This window comes from Bos indicus x Bos taurus, chromosome 23 (genome assembly GCF_003369695.1).
Source record: "Bos indicus x Bos taurus breed Angus x Brahman F1 hybrid chromosome 23, Bos_hybrid_MaternalHap_v2.0, whole genome shotgun sequence".
NCBI lineage: Eukaryota > Metazoa > Chordata > Mammalia > Artiodactyla > Bovidae > Bos > Bos indicus x Bos taurus.
In genome coordinates, this window is record NC_040098.1 from 6,670,561 (window position 1) to 6,686,709 (window position 16,149).

The following is a 16,149-nucleotide window of genomic DNA, read 5'->3' on the forward strand; positions in this document are numbered from 1 at the left end:
TCCAGAGGGAAAAGATGAATATAAATGTAAGCAGAGAGATATATGAGAGCTTACTCCAGATGGATTTTAGCTGAGATAGAGGGTTGAAATGAGAGAGTGGGAGGGAAGCCTCGAGAAGAGGAAGGTCAGGCAATTACTGTCTTGTCATCCTTGAAGAACTAGCCCGGTGATCTACTAAGTGATTTCACAGGTCTGGAAAGGGTCCAGCTGAAGTTTGGCCAGTCACTTCTGCACTTGATCTAGTACTGCTCAGAGGCTGGAGCAAGATTAGAGGAAAGAAAGGTAGGAGCCATCCAGATTGGGATTGACCAGGTGGGCATGACGGGTATGGAAGCGGTGAGCCTGGGCCAGCGGAAGGGTGGCGCTGGGGGCTGCCCAGGGGCTGCTGTGTTGCCAGGGAGTCCAGTGTGCCATCTGGTGCTTCTTGTCCATCAGAAAGGCTAATCAAAAATTGCTAACTAATGAGAACCTCCTGTTTAGCTCAGGAAAGCCTTCTCTTCTCTGGGGTGACCTAAATGGGGAGGAAATCCAAAAAAGCATATATGCATACATACAGCCAATTCACTTTGCTATAAGCAGAAACTAACACAATACTGTAAAGCAACTACACTTGAATAAAAATTAATTAAAAACACTACTTTTGCATTTTCTCTCTGTCCTATCAGAAGATGAAAAAAAAAAAAGATTAATCTCCTGTCTCTTGAGTATAAGCTCAGTTTCCTGGGGCTTCATCTTACTTTTATTGAAATGTTCAGCTGTATAATGTTAATACCCTTTATATATGAACCACAAGAAAAGTAAAAGAACCAAGCAGGCTCTAGTGAATTAAGTGTAGAGAAAAAAATATCAGTCATGTGCCTTATAAGAGAAGAATAGCCAGGATGGATACTAGCACTATTATAATACACTGCAGTGCCTAAAAATAAAGAAAAATAGTTCGCAAGGTACTCATTCCAGAGAATAGCTGATTTCATGAAAAATTTAAGGATTTGAAAAATTATTCTGAATCAGGCACATTCTAAAGTGCTATATTTGACATGAAAGAGAAGTAAATATTTAACAAGTTTGATTTTTCAGAAGTTTTATCTGTATGTAATTCCATCTTCCTAATTATGTGGGCCTAATTATGTGGGCTGGAGAAGGAAATGGCAACCCACTCCAGTATTCTTGCCTGGAGAATCTCCTGGGCAGAGGAGCCTGGGGAGCTACAGTCCAGGGGGTTGCAAAGATTCGGACACGACTGAAGTGAGTAACACACGTCACTAAAGCAAGCAAACAGAAACACCCAGATCTTTACTTTAGACTTGGTAGTAACAGAAAATAAATTATTATGCAGTGTAGTTACCACATATTCAAAACAAATTGTGCCCTTAATACAAAAATTTAACTGCTAAAAATTAAGATTAATCCTACCCAGGGAATGACAGAGGATGAGATGGTTCGATGGCATCACTGACGCAATGGACATGAGTTTGAGCAAACTCCAGGAGTTGGTGATAGTCAGGGAAGCCTGGCATGCTGCAGTCCATGGGGTCCCAAAGAGTCGGACATGACTGAGTGGCTGAACTGAACTGAAGTACCTTGGGGAAAATCATTTGGATCTTTGTATTCCCATAGTTTTAAATGTGAAGATATTTTTTAAAGTAAAACAAAACCCAAGGGATAAAAATATGCCAAAATACAATAAACAGATTATAGCAGGTTATTTTGTGTATATTGGCAAATTGATATATAAAGGTTATAAGAAAATTAAAAGACCTAGAATAATCAACACAGTAGTGAAGGAGGAGAACAAAGTCAGAGGACTAATGTTACCAGATCTCAAGATTTACTAGATAAGTTGCAGTTATCAAGACATCAGAACAGCCAAGCACATCCATGGAGCAGAATGGAGAACTCACAAGTAAACCCATACCAATATAGTTGACCAATCTTTCACAAAGAAGCAAAGGTAATTTAATGGAGAAAGGATGGTGTTTTCTTTTTTTAAGTTTTTATTTTCTATGGGAACATAGCCAATTAACAATGTTGTGATACTTTCAGGTGGACAGCAAAGGGACTCAGCCATAGATATACATGCATCCATTCTCCTCCAAACTCCCCTCCCATCTAGGCTGTCACATAACATTGAGTAGACTTCCCAGTGCTTTACAGTAAGTCCTTGTTGGTTATTCATTTAAAATATAGCAGTGTGTATATGTTGATCCCAAACTTGGTTAACTATCCCTTCACCCCACCTTTCTCCCTGGTAACTGTAAGTTCATTTTCTTTCTTTCTTTTTTTTTTTTTTTTTTACGCGGAGCGGCCGGGCTCCGGGCCCCGTGTGGCCCGGAGCAGCCAAGCGCCCCTGCAGGCCCTGTAAGTTCATTTTCTAAGTCTGTTTTTTTTTTTTTTTTTTCTTTTGTTATTGTTTTTAAACAATGGTACTGGAACAACTGAACATCTACATGCAGAAAAATAAATTGAGACACAGACATGACTTCTACTTAGGGCTCATTCAGCTTCTTGAAGCTTGTAGGTTTATGCCCTCTGCTGTGCTTAATTGCTCAGTCATGTCGGACTCTTTGCAACCCCATGGACTAGCCCACCAGGCTCCTCTGTCCACAGGGGTTCTCCAGGCAAGAATACTGGGGTGGGTTGCCATGCCCTCCTCCAGGGGACCTTTCCAACCCAGGGATTGAACTCAGGTCTTCCACATTGCAGGTGGATCCTTTACCATCTGAGCCACAAGGGAAATTCAAGGATACTGGAGTGGGTAGCCTGTCCCTTCTCCAGGGGGTCTTCCCAATCCAGGAACTGAACTGGGGTCTCCTGCATTGCAGGCAGATTCTTTACTAACTGAGCTACCAGGGAAGCCCCCGTAGGGTTATATCTTTTATTAAATTTAGGGAATTTTCAACCATTCTTTCTTTGAGTACTCTTTAAGTCTCTCTTCCTTGTTTCCTTTCAGGATTCCAATAATACAAAGGATGGATCTTGTGTTATTTCCCCTTAGATCCCTAATGTCCTTTCTCTCTCTCTCTGGTGGAAGCTAGATAGTTACCCTGTCACTGTGCTGTTTCTCTAGTCCTGGAGTTCCTAACCACTTTGCATCCTTCTTTCCAATTTTTTTTTTTTTCTTTTGGCTTCCTTTGGCATTTTTTCCCGGGCTTATAGCTATATATAGCAGATTAGAGCAGGGCAAAATGAGTTTACAAAATCATGCCTAGACTGGTATTCTTCTTTAAAAATATCATTCTGATAGTTTTGTAGAGACTAAGCTGATTATTAGTGACACCATTTGACCAATAAATAACTATTGCAATAGTTGAGGTTAATATGTGAGACCTATCACTCAAGTGGAAAGGGTAATAATTGAGGAGATATGTTATGACTAAATCAACTGAACTTGCGCCTAGTAACTTAAAGCTTCATTGATATGTACTGAAGCTTTTTTTATTTTTAATCTAGAATCCTTTTCCTGTAACTTTCAAATCATGGTAACAGTAGTGAAATAATAATAATATAATATAATAATAATAACTTATATGATAACACTCATATGTGGGATCTAATTTTTAAAAATGATACAAGTGATCTTATTCACAAAACAGAAACAGACTCACAGACAAAGAAAACAAATTTATGGTTACCAAGAAGGAAATGTAGGGGGAAGGGATGAATCAGGAGTTTGGGATTAACATAAGCACACTCCTATACATGGCAATGGCACCCCACTCCAGTACTTTTGCCTAGAAAATCCCATGGACAGAGGAGCCTGGTAGGCTGCAGTCCATAGGGTCGCTAGAGTCAGATACGACTGAGCGAATTCCCTTTCACTTTTCACTTTCATGCATTGGAGAAGGAAATGGCAACCCACTCCAGTGTTCTTGCCTGGAGAATCCCAGAGACAGGAAGCCTGGCAGGCTGCCGTCTATGGGATCGCACAGAGTCGGACACGACTGAAGCGACTTAGCAGCAGCAGCAGCATACATGATAATCGACAGGGATCTACTGTATAGCAGGACATAGAACTCTACTCAGTGTTCTGTGACAACCTATATGAGAAAAGAACCTAAAAAATAACTAATATATGTATATGTATAACTGAATCGCTTTGCTGTATCACTTAAACTAACACAACATTATGAATCAAATATATTCCAATAAAGATTTTAGAGATCAAGTTTGGAAAAAACATGAATGTAATAAAATTCATTGATGTATTGATGTTGTCAATAAATATCAAGATGCTATTTTGTGATAACTATTGTGCTAATGCCTTAAATAGACATTGTCAGGTAATCATCTTACAGAAATAATTGTATTAGGTGGTCATTTATAATAACAGTTTTTTAAAATTGAGATTGCTATGGTTTAAATTGGTTAAGAAAAATCTGTCCATGTCCACCCAACTAGCAAATACAGAGTTGTGACTTGGATGCAATCTTTAAACTTTGTGGTCAACTGTCTCCATCTTAAATCAACAGATAATTAATGACTTGATGCTCACATTTTAAAACAAAAATAATAAGCATATTCTTATTAATGTTTTGAAATCTGCTGTTAAAGTTTCAAGTATGTTTAACCTGTTTAAATTCTTCCTCTATATTGAAATCTTAAGACAGTTTTCCTCATAATCTAAAACAAGGACATAGTATCCATAGGAAACAATAAATTCCACCATGTTTTATCAGAACTCATGTCACTGACTCATGCCTAACTAGCAAGTCATTGGCATAAGTAAGAAGGGTTATGTGCCCTTGAAGAAGTTATATTAGATTATATTTAACAGCAATTTCCTGCCATTCTGGCCTCTTCCCACCCAGCCAAGGAGAATTAGAGGAATAAAAGACCCAGTAGTGACTGAACAGAGTGTTACAAATTAACAATTACTATTGCTCCTCCCTCCTCTTCAGTAGTCTCCAGGCATTACAGGCTGCAGATCTAAGAGAAATGACACAAAATTTTCCATTGATTGTAATAAGTGTTTGGCAACAGTGATCTCTTCTATCATGTAAGATAGAGCTTGAATTAGTCACTGAATTGCTGTGATAGATACAGTATGTTCCTGACTGGTTAACAATGCTAATTCACAGTGAGACTCTGAAATTGCTATTCCATTTGTCTTATTATGAAAACTAGTTTCTGGAGCATTGTTAATGGCATATTCTTTTACTAGCTCTCAAAATCCTTTCTGATTATTTTCATGAGGGAGAGGATGGATAAAGAATTTCCATATCATCTGTCATAATGTAACCTAAGAGAGCACTGCATTTTTGGTTAGGTGAATTTGTATTAATATGTTTCTAAAAATGATTATTTTTCTATCTATAAATTGGAGCAATTATGAATTACAATGTTAACTTTGTTCTAAAATTCCTCAAAGAAATATTGGGAAGATATACCAAAAATGGTCCACTTAAGTGCTTTTGTAAAATTACATTCATAAGGGATCCTTTGGTAATTTGAGGGTAATTATTAGTTTAAATATGTTAATAATTTTATATTAATATATAATATCATTTATAGTATCATAATTTATATAAATATGCATTTTAGTCTTACTAGAATTATTTTGTTACCCCATAATGTATCATAAATAATTTAAAGCATATGACTGGCCTAACCTTATCAGAATTATTAGGATTTGAAAGTCAAATAGAAAAATTCAATGAACAGATTTCTTGTCAGGAGTTTAGAAAATTTGTTCAAGGTTAGGTTTGTGATGCAAGTAGAAATACGGTTAATCATATGTTAATTAAATCAAAAGAAAACCATTTGATTGATGGTTTAAACTTTTCTTCAAGCATCTTTCCTTAATCAACAGAGTACCTATTACTACTGTACCAGGCACTAATTTATGATCAATTTTTAGTGTCCTTGGAAGAGTTAAGTCATTCTTGAGGACTTTTTCCATAGGTGAACACAAAGCAGAATATTCAGGGAATCATATAGATGTTTGAGGTGCTAAGGTCAAACATCTGAATATTTTTAAAGAAAGCTGCTTTTCATTGGCCTAAAGCACAAATTTATGGAGAACTCAAACGGTGCCAGGGATCATAGGCACACCAGGAAACAGACAGGAAACTTGCCCTGGATCTTACAATTGACAATACACATGCAGTTTAGTGGACTACAAGTTCATATTGTAATTATCCACAATGCTGAGGGATTTTTCTGAATATCTTCCATCAAGTATATACACCTGGTAATCTATATATCTCATTATTTATCTTCTTCCCATGTTCATGTAGGAAAGACATTTTTCCCATTGTTCTATGGAGAAATGAAGGTACAATGCAATTTAAGAACTTAGAGTGCCAGACAAGTCTATGTTGAGGCAAAAATACTACAATAAACAATATCTCAGGGATCTGAATCATCTTATTCACATAAGAAGTATATTCACATAAGAAGACAGAGGAGGAAAAAATCCTGGCCCAGGAACTAGGAAGCCAGGCACTAAGTCCTTTGCTGCACTATATTCATCAATATCTAGTGGTAAAAGCTAGGGACTTCTTTTGAAACTTGGGTTGCCTCATCTATGAAATAAGGGCAGTGAATCCAGAATCTTCAGTTCATTCAATTCTACACGTATGTGATTCATAACTTCAGATATATATGCACCAAAAAATGTTACATCAACCATTTGTAATAAACATACTTATTACCAGCTTTTACTTGGACAAGGCAGAGAGAGTTTTCCTACATAAAATTGTTTAAAAGTTTTTGTCGCTGTTGTTTGCACTGGGTCTTCATCGCTGCATGGGCTTTTCTCTACTTGCGGTAAATGGGGGCTACTTTCCAGGTGTGGTGAGCAGGCTTCTTACTGAAGTGGCTTCTCTTGTTGCGAGCATGGGCTTCCGTAGGGCACTCGGGCTTCAGTAGTGACAACAGGCAGTCTCAGTAGCTGAGCGTCCCAGGCTCTAGAGCAGAGGCTCAGTAGTTATGGAACACAGGCTCAGGGATCGAAAGCACGTCCCCGGCACTGGCTGATGAGTTTTCTACCACTGAGCCACCAGAGAAGCCCCCTACATGATTTTAATGTGCAGAGTTTGCTTTTCAATACCTGTGAACTATAGGAATACCTATGTTCTGCATTTCTACTGAACATGAAATTCGAATTTAGCTACATTGTTTTTTCCTTTACATACTATCTCCATTTTAATAATTTGAATTAAATGTCACAGATATTAAGGAATAAAATGATTATTCTTGTCTGCTTATACTCTTTCATATTCAAATACATATATTTTATACATTAATATGGATAAAACTAATTTTGAGAGGATTTATAATTGTATATGGCAGGCAAAGGGGCTTCCCTGGTGTCTCAGATGGTAAAGAATCCACCTGCAATGCAGGAGACCCAGGTTCTGTCCCTGGTTCGGGAAGATCCCCTGGAGGAGGGCATGACAACCCACTCCAGTATTCTTGCCTGGAGAATCCCATGGACAGAGGAACCTGGTGGGCTACAGTCCATGGGGTCACAAAGAGTCGGACACGACTAAGTGACTAAGCACACACTCATGACAGACAAAAATGTGTGCAACTTTGAGCCAAAAGTTCTATGTCTAATTTCCAGTTACATAATTTTCTGGCTCCAAATTGAAAGGAACCGGGATGCATACAAGAGGCTTGGGACTCTTTATGAGGGTGACATGTTCAAACTAATAGATAAGTCATTGAACATAAGCTCCAACTATTTTTCAGTTTTGTCTTTCCTTTTCTGACTTTTCTGTTGTTTCTTTGTTTCAGCTTGACTAATAAATTTCATTTGACAAGCTTTTTAAAAAGGCACAAACATGAGGATACTATAGGGAATATAAACTGTTCTTGAAAAATATATATGTTGTTTTATCATATATTTATTATATATGAATATTTATATTTATTTTTAATAAAATTTAAATATTTAAAAAATTAAAATTAAAATTTATATTTATAAAATATAAATAATATATTTATTTTATAAAAATTTTAAAGATATTTGTATGTACTTATGATAAATAAATATATTTATCATATATATAAGTATTTATCTCATACCTTTATACAACAATAAGGTGTTAAATATTCCAAGAATGAGAATGAATAATTATAAATTAACCTGAAATTGTTTGACCATCTTCTAGTTAGGTGTTTATTTGGGGAATTTGTTTTTTAAATATGACTTCTAAAGTGCTGAATCTAGACTTGCTTCCATGCGCTAAGTGCATTGCAATTCCTATCCTTACCTGATGCATTTTAAAATTAAGCATGTAATATTATAAAGTAAAAAAAATAAATATAAAAAAATTAAACCAAAAGATAATAATACCAAGAGATATTATTATGAAAAAAAAATAAAATTAAGAATGTGCTCTGTACATCAATGGACTAATAAGGACCTAATTTTTATTGGTTTCTTTCTAAATAGCATATTTTGAATAATTGTGGCTAAGTCATTTACCATTATAATATAAAAGTAAATAAAAATGTCACATAAAATGTTTTCTTTCTCAAATATTTTATGATCAATATTGAAGCAATCATTTTTGTGAGCAAATCACGCCACATTGACTCTGATAACCTGATACTGTGCTACTCAGATTTCATTTTGCGAGTGCCAGCTTCTCTTGGACTCAGTTCTGTCCCGTCACTTCTCTTGCTGAGAAGCCTTGGTGCCTGGCTCTGTCCCAGTCAGTGGCTTGACCTTTACACAAAGCCTTCGCCATTTTCAGACCCATCCATACTCCTAATTGACAGCTCCAACTCTGCACCTCCAATAAGTCAGGCCGTCTCCTCAGATTCATGGTTCCCCACCCAACATACAGAATGGACGATGGACAGTTCTCATGATGGTCTTTAATCTTCGGCCCACAGTCTGTTGCTGAGCACAGGTGGACTTACCTTTGTTCCTCCTCTGCTACCATCTGACCCCTCAGGGACTCTGGACCGTGCTGATTCTCATTACTTTTCTTCATAAGTCTCACAGGTTTTCAACTTAGTGTCTCTGGATGCAGAGCCATTCACTCTATGTACTTTATTTTATTAATAAAAAAACTATCATCTTGGGGATAAAGTGTGAGGAGCTCATGTAGTATTGCTTCCAATTATTTCTATAGCTATGACAAAGAGTCATGTCTCTCCAGCTAGATTATGGGCAGCGATTACACCTTAAATTCATTAAATAAAAGTGCTTAAGTAATAGGGATAAAAATAAAAGGAGTCCATTCCTCCAGTAGAATCTATTAGATTCAGTGTTCATTATTTGTGTGAACTTGCACAGAGTGTGTTGGGGCAGGAGTTTATCAGCTTGTAAGGAAGAGGGAGGAAGAGAAAAGTTCTTAGTCTGCAGGGATAAAAAGAAATAATCTATATAAACTTACAAGGAAGTGGATGGATTTTGTGCTTTGTAGCAGTTTTGTTTTTTTTTTTTTTGTAATAATTCCTTAGGTATAAGTGTGTGTGTGTGTGGTGTTTTTGCTGGGATCTGGCATGAGTAACTATACAGCTTTGCTCCCCAACATGTACTCTATGAACCAGCATCATCATTATCATTTGTGAGTTTGTCAGAATGAGGAAACTTCAGTACTATTCCAGATGTATGGAAACAGAATTCTCATTTTTAACAAAATCTTCATCACCACCCTGCCTTGCCTCCCCCAAGCCTGGTGATTCTTAAGTACACTTAATTTTGAAAACCCCTGGTCTATATCATGTGGAGGATACAGTGTGGGTGGAATAGGTCGTGTGGCCATCGCTACAGATAAGCTTGGCCGGGCAATTGGAACAGAACATAAGACTTGTTCACTCTATTAAGCTATTTGATGAAGCTGTGCTGTGCTGTGCTTACTCTCTCAGTCATGTCTAAAAGCTAGGGATCCAGAAAAATGCATCCATTCACACATTCTGGCATAAAAATTTCAGGGATTTTCAGAGCCCATCTAGAGTTCAAATATGAAATGCAACTGTTAGTTGTAAGTTAAGTAAGTGACAAGATCAGATTTGTGTTGTGGAAAAATAAATAGCAGTGGTTTAAAGGAAGGAGAAAATAGACAAAATTCAGAGGCTATCTTAAGATCCAGTTAAGAGAAGTATAATTTCTCAACATACATTCAGTACCTGTACTTAGTCTCTCAGTCATGTCTGACTCTTTGCAACCCCATGGACTGTAGCCCACCAGCCTCCTCTGTCCATGGGGATTCTCCAGGCAAGAATACTGGAGGCGGTTGCCAAGCCCTCCTCCAGGGGATTTTCCCAACCCAGGGATCAAATCAAGGTCTCCCACATTGCAGGTGGATTCTTTACAGTCTGAGCCACCAGGAAAGCCCATATATATGCAGAATCCAGGAAAGAACATTTAAATTTTAGATCGTAATGCAACTGTTAAATATTCAAACTGATGAATGAGAATCAGAAGGAGCTAGTTAGTTGCTAAATAGAAGTCTGCACACTTACTTAATCTAATCCTATTTTCTGCTCCCAGATTTGAATAGGATCCTTTCATCTTGACTCATTAGGAATCTTCATGAGCTTTTGCACAACTCTAGAGATCTGCAGATTTACCTGGTACCAAACACTCTGCAGTGACTTTTGTATCATGGACATCAATTCCACTATTGTCATAGGCTGTTCATTTCTTCAAGCGACATCCCTCTGCAGGGTCTGTGTTCCATCTCCTCTCCACTATAGAAGGCTGAAGAAAGATTCTTTCTTCAAAGCTGAAAGTTCTGCTTACCATCCCATCCTGAAGGAGGAAACTACATGATTTTCTTTTTGTTTGCTCCAACAATTTTCTACTCATTTTTCCTCTTCCTACTGATTTTTCTGAGGTGACCTCTTTCCATCCCTTCCCCTGTAGCTACCCAGTCTGATTTTAATTTTTTAAAAAAGCCTTTAAAATAAAAAATAAAATATAAAATAACTCTTTAGAGTGACATTTGAAGCAAAACTTGTCATAAAGGACACTTTTACTGCTTGCAATGATTGTAGTTGATGCTTGTAACTCTCATCCTGACTTTCTCTTTAACCTCTAAACCCAGATTTATAAGTGATTTTTAGTGCCCATTCATGTTCTTGAGTGCTTAGTCTGTGCCAGTGTTGTCCAGGACTTTAAGCGAATTCACTCATTTAGTCTAAGCAGTAACCCTGGCAGGAATCATAACAGGTTTAACATTTTGTGTATACGTCAAACTCTGAAGATTCATTCTATTGAAAATGAGTTCATTCTATTCATTCTTCAGTAGATCTTAACATAAAAAATACTATGTTGAAGACCATGCTTCTCCTTGGTGTCATAGTTTCCTAAATTGTAATGCAGTAGCTAAAAAACATCTGCAAATAAGAATAATGTGTGAGTCTTATTGAAAGTTTTAGGTCAGTTTTGCCACGATACATCGTTCACCATCTGTCAAGTTGGCCTGTGGAAGGTCTCCAGAGAATAAAGAATATTCAGCTAGAAACAGTCTCCTTCAATTTTCTTTTCAAATAATGACTTGGGTCAAAATGGCTCTTACTCAGTCACTGCTAAATAATATTTCTGATATGTTTGACATGTTACTCTGCATTCCATCAAACCAAATTTTGTTCATATTTTATAAGACTTCAGATATGCAATGGCTTTCTCTCAGTGAGCTCTCAAATGTGGTAATTGATGTCCAAAATCTACCTCTCATCATTTTAGTTTTTGCTTTAAATTTTTCTTTGCTATTTCTTTTCTCTAGACCCTGGCATTACTTCGTGATTTATTAGTACCTATGTTCAGCTACTTAGTTTCCTCATCCATAAAATGGCAGTATAATAGTGACTATGTTGTAACGTTATTATGAGGATAAAATGAGTTAGTGTAGGGATTTCTAACCAATTTATTATTAAAATATAGGGTTAAAAATGTATTTGTTTCTCTAATAAAACAAGAATGATAATTAAAGGGCAATTATTTGCATTCTTCACATACTTCTATTCACTCATTTCAGGAACATACATGTCTGTTAAGCTACCAGCATGACTTAATCCAATAATGTGCTTATTTACATGAGGTTCCTCATGGTCCCAAGAATATATTTGACTCTTCTGATGTATCTTTCCTGCACTTAGAGACTTTATTTTCTCTCTCTTCCTATGTTGCTTCACATTTGTTTCATCATGCTCTTGCCTGTATAATGTCCATTAAAGATGTTAATGTTTTTATTCTTTTAACTCCAACAAAGCTTTTGTAATATAAAAAAGTAACCAGTAACCACTCAAATATTTGTGGGCAAAGATGTTAAACAAAACTGGTCGTAGGCAGATCATCTCCCTCCCCCAGCCTGCTGTCCCCAAGCAAAAGTAATCAGCCTCCTCCTGCAATCCCAGGCTCTTTCCTTCATGTGACATGTGCCAAGTCAGGGGTCCCCAACCCCAGGGCCACACACTGGCACTGGCTTGTGACTGGTTGGAACTGGGCCACACAGCGGGAGGTGATGAGCGGGTGAGCCAGTGAAGCTTTGTTGTGTTCACAACTGCTCCATTACCCACTGAACCCCACCTCCCATCAGATCAGTGGGGGCATAATAAATTTAATGTGCTTGAATCATCCCAAGGCCATCCCCCATCCCTGTCCATGGAAAAATTGTCTTCCATGAAACTGGTCGCTGGTGCCAAAAAGGTTGGGGACCAGATCATGTTCATCTAGCTTGCTGTTCTAGTCTCCATTTGGAGCGAATCAATTTGTGCTGTAACCAAGAAGTAGGAATCACTGGAAGAAATTGTATTAGTCTGGAATAAGTGTAATATTTTCTTTTATGAGGGGGGGATTAGTTTTCACTAGCACTTTAATCTAAGCTTCCCTCCATCTGCCCAAAGTAAAGAGCAGTCAATTGAGGTACTGCATTAGTGCTAGCTATCACTTGACTTCCTCCAAATGGTGCAGCTCTTAAATTGCCTTGTTTCCTTTCTAGAGGGGTCTTATTGAATGAAAGTTCCATGATGCTGCAGCCATAGTGAGGTCTAAGAGTCAGATCTGATCAGGTCGTTTGCATGCTTAAAAATCTTGTACTGTTTTCCTGCTGCTTATTGGATAAGGTCAATCCACCCTTACAAGGCATCAGAGTCTTTCCTGATCTAGCATGTGTGTGTCTGCAACCCATCCACCTCCCTTGACCCTCCATCAGGGTCATGGTGCTTGCATCATCTGGAAAGCAATACTTTCTGTGTATCTCTGCTTTGTCTGTTTAACTCATTTGTCTTCCTGGAGAAATAGCTTAAGATCCCTCCCCTTCAGACACCCAAGTAAGAATACTTCACTGCCCTTTCAGGTCAGAAAATATTGTCATATTTTTGCTGTAGCATTATTGCCACTATTTTTTTCAATATTTCCTTCTGCCACTGACTGCGGTCTCCAAAGATAGGTTTAGATTGTCAGAGCTACTAATATTGGTAAATTATTCTTTGCTATAGATTACTTCAAAGAACAAAAGGCATTTTTGAAATTTTTAGAAGAGAGTAGAGAAAGTCATGTGTGGACTTTTGTCCTGTTATTAAGTAGAGCAAGGATAATAGTGAGCAAATCTGGGAAAAGGCTTAGATAAATTAAGATGGGATTGCAAGAGGTTAGCTGGGTAATTAACATTAATTGGGCACCTCTTATGTGTCAGGAATTTTACTGGAATCTTTTTAAGAGTCCACTCATACAAGTAAATAGGGTTGTAAAGAACATAACAGTCAAAGCTGAACCATGAAATAAAAGTTAGTTCCAACCACTAGTTTCTCAAATCAGAAAACTTTTAACCATGTTATCTCCATGCTTGCAAGATATTCAATCAAATACACAAAGTATGTAGAGAAACAGTTTATACTCATGTTAACAATCATGTAATTCTTGTGTTTAATTTAGCTCTCAGAACTCAAGCCTAAAAGTTTAAAACTGTTTATTGATCTAGACAGAGGCACAGTAGAAGCTACCTCAGTGTATATAGATTATGAAACTCTAGATTTTAACAAATTAAGATACATTATGGATCTTATGGAATAAATTTACTTTGAATGATGCTGACACTTTCAAGACTGTTTATAGAAGAGTATATAGATCATGTATTAAAAATCATTGATTATTTTTAGGTTTTGTATACTTTCTGTGTGAACATAAGAAAAATATTAATAGTGAATTTTTTTTTTTTTCTAATGGCTGTGCTACGTGGCTTGCTGTGTCTTAGTTCCTGACCAGGAACTGAACCTCGGGCCACAACAGTAAAAGCACTGAGTCCTAACCATTAGATAGTCAGGAAACTCCCCTGAATAATGAATTCTTCATCCAAATTTAATATGACCAATAAATATTAAATCTAAAACTCATGCAAATTAAGTAATTCAGATTAATTATAATATGAACATAGTTATGAATATACAATATAAAAATTATGTGTATATACACTCAGGCTTAAGTATATGAGGTCTGACACATGGGTTTAAGCAAATCTTAATTCACATTAATTTTCCTCTTACATATTTCAATAAAACTCTGAGGGCATATCATTAAAGTTACTTCAGTGAGGGTAGTTATAGGGCAAACATATGTCCCCAAGGTCCATACATCCTCCTGGGAGTTTGGAACCAAAAAGAGAACTTAAGTAGGTGGAAGAGTGGATGGAAGATGAATACCTGAGAACATCTTTGTTGTTCTGACAGTGCCATTATGACGGCAGTGTCAGATGCAGTCAAATTGCAGTAATTTCTCAGGGCTGCCATGGCGAAGCAGGACAGATTGAGTGGCTTAAAAACAGACATTTATTTTCTTACAATTCTGGAAGCTACAAGTCTGAGACCGAGGTGTCAGGCTGGTTGATTTCTTCTGAAGCCTCTCTCCTGGGTTGTAGAGGACTGCCTTCTCACTGCAGCCTTGCATAGTTTTCCCTCTATGCTTGTCTGTGTCTTAATCTCCTCTTCTTATAAGGACACTAAAGTCATGTATGGATGTGAGAGTTGGACTGTGAAGAAGGCTGAGCGCTGAAGAATTGATGCTTTTGAACTGTGGTGTTGGAGAAGACTCTTGAGAGTCCCTTGGATTGCAAGGAGATCCAACCAGTCCATCCTAAAGGAGATCAGTCTTGGGTGTTCTTTGGAAGGAATGATGCTGAAGATGAAACTCCAATACTTTGGCCACCTGATGTGAAGAGTTGACTCATTGGAAAAGACTGATGTTGGGAGGGATTGGGGGTGGGAGGAGAAGGGGACGACAGAGAATGAGATGGCTGGATGGCATCACCGACTCAATGGACGTGAGTTTAGGTGAACTCCAGGAGTTGGTGATGGACAGGGAGGCCTGGCATGCTGCAATTCATGGGGTCGCTAAGAGTAGGACACGACTGAGCAACTGAACTGAACTGAACTGAAAGTCATACTGGCTTACAACCCAAACCATGTGACCACATTTTACCTTAATTACCTTTTAAAAAGCACTTTTTCCAAATAAGCCACATTCTGGGGTGCTGGGGGCTAGGACTTTAAAATACAAAATTTGAGAGGACACAGTTAAACCCATACAAGGTTATATTCACTAATAATTGCAGCTAATTTTTAATCAATGCTTATTTTGTATGATAAGCATTGTTCTAAGGACATATATATGTATCATCTTTTTAATTCTCACAACAAGTTATGAGGAAAATGCTATCATCATTCCTAGGACAGATATGGAAAACTTGAGGTCCATAGAGGCAAATAACTTGGCTACCAAATATAAAAGTCAGAAATTGAATTAAAACAATGTATTTTCAACTCTATGCTCATAACCAGAAGAAATTACTGCACCTATGATGGAATCTCCTCAAAGGTGAGATCTTGAGCCTAACTGTATTTTATTCATTCTTGTATTTCTTCATCATTGATTCATTAACAAAAATACCAAGCACATTCATAACATGTGTTATGGAAGTTACCTAAAATATGTTAATAATATACTGAAACATTAGCCTTATCTGACATTATAGAAGCTTATGGCATAACTCATCCATATTGTAGCTCTGATACTGATTTCAGAGATGACAGAAAATCAGTTGGGCACCTATGATCTTCTACCAGATAACAGAAACAAATGGTAAGTCAAATAAGAGAGTAAAAGTCACTCTCGTGTCTGACTCTTTGTGACCTCATGGAATATAAACTACCAGTCTCCCCTGTCCATAAAATTCTTCAGGCAAGAATACT